We start from the raw sequence: 7,259 nt of genomic DNA on the forward strand, positions 1-7,259 counted from the left end.
CAGGAAGCCGCACTTGCTTGATTAACAGACTGGCCAGTGCAGTTCATCTTGCTGCTAATGGCAATGGAATGGCCTTTGTAATTGGAAGCTGCAGTATCTTTGTGGGACATAGTGAGTGTGACAGCTCTCTTTCCTTGTGACTGACAGTTATCTTCCATTCGGAATGTCCTTCTGGGATATTTTATACCCACAGTGGCACAATTAATGGACCCGGTACTTTCTTCATATCCTGAAACAATGCCTATGCCTGCCTGCATAGACTGCCCTGGATCCTGATATCTCTCCTATGTTGTGCCAGACACTCAGTAATGAAACCCGTCATTGCTAAAGAGGCATTCCAGAGACCATTCAAAAGTTGCCCAGGTTATGACTGTCAAGTTTCCTAACTATGGAATTGGGCAGTCCCTCTATGAGAGACATGAAGTTGTTAGAACCTTGGAGAAGGCAGCAAACTCAGCTGCCATTGCCTTAGGCCAACCAGTTGGAGGTCCAATGAACTGCTGTGTAACAGAACTGAATGGCTGTTGACTTTGTCCTGGCTGTCAAGAGTTTGTGCCATTATGGTTGCAGAATGTTGTACATGTATTCCCAGTGTCTCTTTAAACATACATGAGCAGACTGGTCATATATATGAAGGTATAAAAGGCATGCAAACCTTTGATGAAACAACAGTCTTTAAAAGCATTTGGTCATGGTTTCCCGAAGTTAGCAAATCAAGGTTCTTGCCTATGTTTTAATCATCTCTATTGCCCTCTTGCTGGTGTACTACCTTGTTAATGTCGCTATTGCATCCATCTCATAAATCAGCCCAACCTAACTATTGAAAATACTGGAGTATGATGAAAATGCTTATGGGGACTCGAAATCTGATTATGGTTCTCTGGGAGTGTATGGAAATGACATAGATCAGGAAGTAAATAGATTCAGGAACATTGAAATATCTTATGTTGCACTAATAGTGCATCAAGGGGTAGTTGTCAATGTAATAATTCCTTTAGCGTACTAGTCAAGTCAAGTCAATAAAAACTATATTCGGCAAAGTTCTCGCCATAAAAGTAAATTTTACATAAAAACAGGTACATTTTAGCTTAAAATACACAAGATTAACATAATTTCATGACAAACAACCCGGGTCATAATTATTAGCCCCCATAATGTTTCTTTTACAAATTGCCCCTGATAAGAAACGTGCAACCCCATAACAAACAAGTGGGAAGGAAAGCATTTGTAAGTGAATAAATGCTGGCCTAACTTGTGCAAATTGGCAATCTTTTAAAAGTGGTAGGATATATTTAACTTGCAGCTCGGTATAAAAAACACAAAAAAACAAAGTGCAATAGGTCTTATTCAGAAAGGTTGTCACATGCACATGGTCGCAAGGAACCTAACTTAGTAAAACCTTTAGGTACAGCTAGGAGCCAATGAATATAATTAAACCTAAATCTAGATAAAATAAAACGATGATGCAGATTATTAACAAAAGACCAGAACGGTTGATATAAAATACCAGGACTTAAAATCATCAAATGTCTACAGGTAGGTTTCATAAGTTCATTACCTTCTCTATCCAACTGTCTCCTCTGCAAAAATTGAGTTTTTAAATTTTTCACAGTTTCTACATGCTAAAAAGCTCTGCTTGCCCAAGAGCTGAAAGCTGTCGTGAAATATAATTTAACCAAGGAATTTCTACAACTTTATCCAAACTCATGCAGTCAGCAAAAAAAATCTGATTTAAATGTGGCTTTTCTCTTGACCAAATCTTTAGCCACCATATCAGGGCTGCTGCAGCAATATTATCTGATATGTAACCCTCCCTTTGTTCCTCATGTATAATAAAAGCTGGAATGTTGGAGGGGGCAGCTAGGAGTTTCCGTAAATGTTTATTTTCTACCCCTTGAAGTTCGCTACAATTCTTGTAGCCACAAACCACACTACCATACTGTCATTTTTTTTTAAAATATGTTTTTATTGGTTTTTCCACATAGCAACAAACATATAGTACAGCATTACTAATATTCAGTGCTCACCACAGCAACAGCCCCTCTAGTCAGGAGACTCACTGACCGCTATCGTCATGTTCACGTGGATTATATGCTAGCAATCTTTAGGCTAGCTTTCGCTAGCCCTATCCTCTTACAAAGTTCAGAAGTCGGACAGAGGCCCATCCCTTGCTAGCTATCGAAGTGTGCCTGTTCCATGGTAACTGAGTAATATAACAAAGAATAAGCTGACCCCCCTCACACCCTCCTCCCACCCCACACTGGTCCACTGGTGTGTCCCAACTACTAATTATCTTTACAGTCTAGCAACAATTCCCTCAGCAGTACTTATCGTAGTAACATTAATGTAGTATGTCTTAACCTCTAATCCCTCCACTGCAATAATTGCACATCATGTCTGCACTAGGGGATTCCCTACTGCCCTTATATTTCAGTGTGGTCTCGTCTGTCCATTCAGGACCGAGTTTGCATCCAAATCTACCTCTGGTGCTTGCAGTGACATAACTAATGCCTCCCATGCCCTTGCGGTCTCCAGCGCCTTATCGTTATTAGTCCGCTTGGCATGCTGAAGCCGAACTGTACTTTCACTTGTCGCCCATTTAACTCATTCTGCCTTCCACCTCCCAAAACTTGGACCTCCCCTTGACTTCCAGTGCGCTGTGATATCTCTTTTAGCCAACAGCAATCCCAGGTCCAAAAACTTGCTTGTTACCTTCGTTTTGGGAGTGTGAGGAAACCAGTGCAATAAACAGGTACCAATGTCAGGTTCAATCCGTCGTTCCGTGATTTCGCTGAGCAGGTCCACTACCTCCTCCCAATATGTACCCAGTGGTGGACAGCCCCACATCATGTGATGAAACTCCGCCCCCTCTAAAGTACAACGTGGACACTGGGCAGTGTCTATTTTAAAATACGTATTAATCTTAGCAGGAGTAAGATATGCCCTATGCAATATAAAAAAATGAACCAGCTGGAATCTGGCGTTCCTAGTACTTTTCCACGCTCTCCTGACTATTTGAGCCCATATCTTCTCGGGGATCTCCTTGCCTAAGTCTGCCTCCCATTTCCATTGCAATTCCCTCAGAGGCTCCATTCCATCCCCCACCATGCGCTAGTATAACCATGTAACTGCCTTGAAGGTCCCCGCTGCCATCACTACATACTGACAAGCCATGGCCGTCGGTGGTTCCAAGTCCCTCTCTCCAATGTCGCTGCACTGCGGAAACCAGGGCAGAATGTAATAAGTAATCCCCGCGAGGGAGACCATATCTATCCTGCACGGCCTGATAGGGCAACAGGGCACCGTCTTCATATAAATCCCCCAATACCTGTACTCCCAATGCCCCCCACTTGGCCAACACAGTCCAATCCCCACATGCACTACCATACACTGTCATAGCGACACATTTCTCATTGTAGATTTTCAACAGTGGTTGTATGGGTTTACTCCCAAGTCTTCTAGCGAAATCCAATGATGCCCCAGCTGCTCTTGCCAAAGTATTTTTCTTTAGAGCACACTGTGCTACCCAAGTGCCCCTATCATCAAATAATAAACCCAAATATGGATAGATAGGCACACTGGTTAGCACTCCTCCTTTACAAGGAAGGGATGTATTCCCCACTTTTAGGTAACCAATTGACATTATGTGGGATTGATTAAAATTGACCGCAAGGTCAAGAGCTACCATATAATCAATAAAAGCATTAACTAGAGATTTCAATGCATTTGGGGTCCTGGCAATTAAAACTGCGTCATCTACATATAAAAGTGCTGGGATTGATTTATAACCAACTCTACGAATATCTAGACAAGAGTTAGACAGCACTGCCCCCAAATTATTTATATACAATGTAAAAAACACTGGGGCAAGAATGCACCCCTGCCTTACCCCTCTTTTTACCTTCCATGCATTGGATAAGGAGCCATCCAAATTATACCTTGCGGAGGCAGTTAGATTAAGATGGGACCAGTGCAAAAAACATACTAAATTCTTGTCCATTCCTATTTCTATTAGCAAATACCATAACTTAGACCTATTTACCCTATAGAAAGCGGACGTTAAGTCCATAAAAGCCAATGACATGCGTCCTTTTTTAGCTAGGATATATTTACTGGTAATCATAAGTAAGTTTATACATTGTTCTATTGTACCCCAGCCTTTGCAAAAACCAAATTGCAATTCTGACAACACGTCCTTGTCTTCCAACAAGGTTGCTAGGCGATCTAAAATTACTTTACCCATTATCCTTGCTGCTGAGTCCAACAAAGAAATTGGGTGATAGCATCCCGGGTCTTCCCTAGCGCCCTTTTTAAAAATTGGCAATATTACTGCGGTTGACCATTAATGTGGTTAACCTGCCCTTAAGGCTGCATTAAAAACTCCAGTTACAATTTTTGCCCATGCACTCGTATCTGATTTATAGATGTCCACTGGTATCCCATCGGGACCGGGGGCTTTCCTGGCGGACATATCCTCAATCGCCTTCTGAACCTCTTTCACATCCAGAGTTAAATCGAGAGGTAAAGAACTCGGTACCCAGGGGGGGCGTTATCTTCAGTGACAGCCTTGGAATATATTTGTTCAAAGTGGCTAACCCACCGGTCAGCTGGGATTACACACTCTACTTTTGTTGTGATATTATCTTTGACAAAGGAGCTGTTTACCACTTTCCAATATTTTGCACTATCGACTTGTGCATTCGCCTGTATTAAATCATCCCATGCCTGCTCCCTTATAGCAGCCTTCCTTCATTTTAATGCTAAATCATATGCTTATCTATGGGTTTTAATCAGGTCAGGATATCTCAGTTTGGTTTTTATAGCAACCATAAGGGCTTTATGGGCTTTGGAGTAATCTGCATTAAACCACTTTGCTTCATTAGTTCTTCCCTTGGTCATTTTGCTACTTAACTTTTTACCAATTAGCTTACTTAATTTATCATAAGCCTTTAGTACTTCTATTGGCTCGCTGTGTACATTTAGGCAACACTCAATTTCCTCTTTGCCCTCAGTATATAACTCAGCTAAAAAGATCTCCGGCAAAATTTTCTCCCATCTTATTTTTCGATCCTGGGCCATAGGCCGAAAATCCCCATTTGCTTAGTTTTTTTAACTCTGCTCCCCGAAAGACCAAAAAACCTTTAGTGTCCAGTGTGATGGGATTATAGTCGCTAAAACCAGTTTGTACCACCCTGACCTCGCGCATATGTTGATATAAGGGGGCTGAAATTACAACATTATCTAGAATAGAACTGCATCCTCTACCAAAAAAAGATGGTTTATCACCACTGCTTCCTCCCTAGGCTCTAGACAATACAAATTGTTGTTTGCTAATAGCCTATCGAGCCGGGAACCTTGGGTGGAATGTTCAAAATGGGTCTTAGATGGTAGAACTTCTTAAATCTCCCCGTCTAATGTACAGTTTGATTTACATCTATGTATATTAAAGTCCCCCATTATAACTAATTCGTAGGGAGTATGTCTTTCCTGAGCGAGTTCCTCTAAAAAGACATCAAGACCTGTCAATTGTTCACTCGGAATCCCTACAAAACGAGTTGTAAAAATTTACGATCACCAAAATTACCCCACTTACAAAGGTCAATTCTACAGCTAAAAGATGAGGACTTTTGCTTACTAATAACCACTGTACAGTAAGTTACTATGGGTTAACCCAGTATCCCTCAGAACCTGGGCAAAGCTTTTTATATAAACAATAGTTCTGTTGGGTAAAAGTGAGTAATTCAAGCTTATAGAATTAAATTCACAGAATGATTTCAGGTTACAATGCTAATTGCTCTAGATAGACCCAATGCAAATCCAAGGTGAAAACAAAAACAAAGGTTGGGGTATAAATAAATTATTTTATGAATTTAAGTTGCATTCATAAGTGCCCCATTTCAATGGACAATTTACAAAATTCTGTATTTTTTTACATTACGGCGCATCAAAACTGGGTGATTGTGAAATTGAGTGCAGTGATCTATCGTGCAGTTGTGATCAGTGACTTATATACAAGTGAGAGAGCGAAGGGTGGGAGGGTAGAATGTTGGCCAAAATAAAATTCGATTGGAGTTATTCCTTTGAGCCACAATGTTTGGCAGGTTCTCTGGAATACTCTCTATTGGTCCACGGGTTTGTCGACGTTTCGACCCTGGTACAGCCTGATTCACGGGTCAGAGCGGGTCTTCATCAGGACGGGGAGGTGCGGGAGGGGTGATGTCGCCTGTTGAGTTATGTCCTCCAGGTGGTCTAATTACCAACGAGAATATACTCTTTTCTGGAGACATTACCGCAGCGCAGTAAGAGTTATGAATGCGCTTCCAAGAGGGTCTCTACCATAATCAACAACGAGCACTATATGGGGGCTTATAACATATTTAGTGCTAGATGGGCGAGTTTGATCAAATGTGGCACAACCAAGTACATTTAATGTTGGCACATGTAAGATTAATTCTAGATGGGATGGACAACACTAATATGGTCCCCCATTTCTTTCCTTCACCATAATTAGGAGATGCTCTAGAAGGAATTGAATGAGCTATCTACCCTTGGACTAGGGTAAGTGAAGCCTAATTCAGGCACTGGGCTATACTAGCAGTCTAAATGGGTCATTTATTGACATGCCCTTGTATATACATATATATTTCAGGAATCTGGTCCCCGTTGAAACGAAAAGCAATTTACCTACAAGATTCAGCACAAGTCAAGTCTGGGTGCGACCCCTCTGGGTCCCCATAGGTGAGTCCTGAATCGCCAAACCATTAATTCCTGTGACCTAGAGAAAACGCAAATCCATACCTGATGCCTTTTAATTAACTCAACAGGCGACATCACCCCTCCCGCACCTCCCCGTCCTGATGAAGACTCGCTATGACCCGTGAATCGGGATGTACCAGGGTCGAAACGTCGACAAACTCCTGGACCAGCAGAGAGTATTCCAGAGAACCTGCCAAACATTGTGGCTCAAAGGAATAATTCCAATCGAATATTACTTTGGCCAACATTCTACCCTCTCACCCCTCGCTCTCTCACTTGTATATAAGTCACTGATCACAACTGCACGATAGATCACTGCACTCAATTTCACAATCACCCCGTTTTGATGCGCCGTAATGTAAAAAAATACAGAATTTTGTAAATTGTCCATTGAAATGGGGCACTTATGAATGCAACTTAAATTCATAAAATAATTTATTTATACCCCAACCTTTGTTTTTGTTTTCACCTTGGATTTGCATTGGGTCTATATAGAGCAATTA

This window comes from Lissotriton helveticus, chromosome 7 (assembly GCF_964261635.1).
Source record: "Lissotriton helveticus chromosome 7, aLisHel1.1, whole genome shotgun sequence".
In the NCBI taxonomy this organism is placed as follows: domain Eukaryota; kingdom Metazoa; phylum Chordata; class Amphibia; order Caudata; family Salamandridae; genus Lissotriton; species Lissotriton helveticus.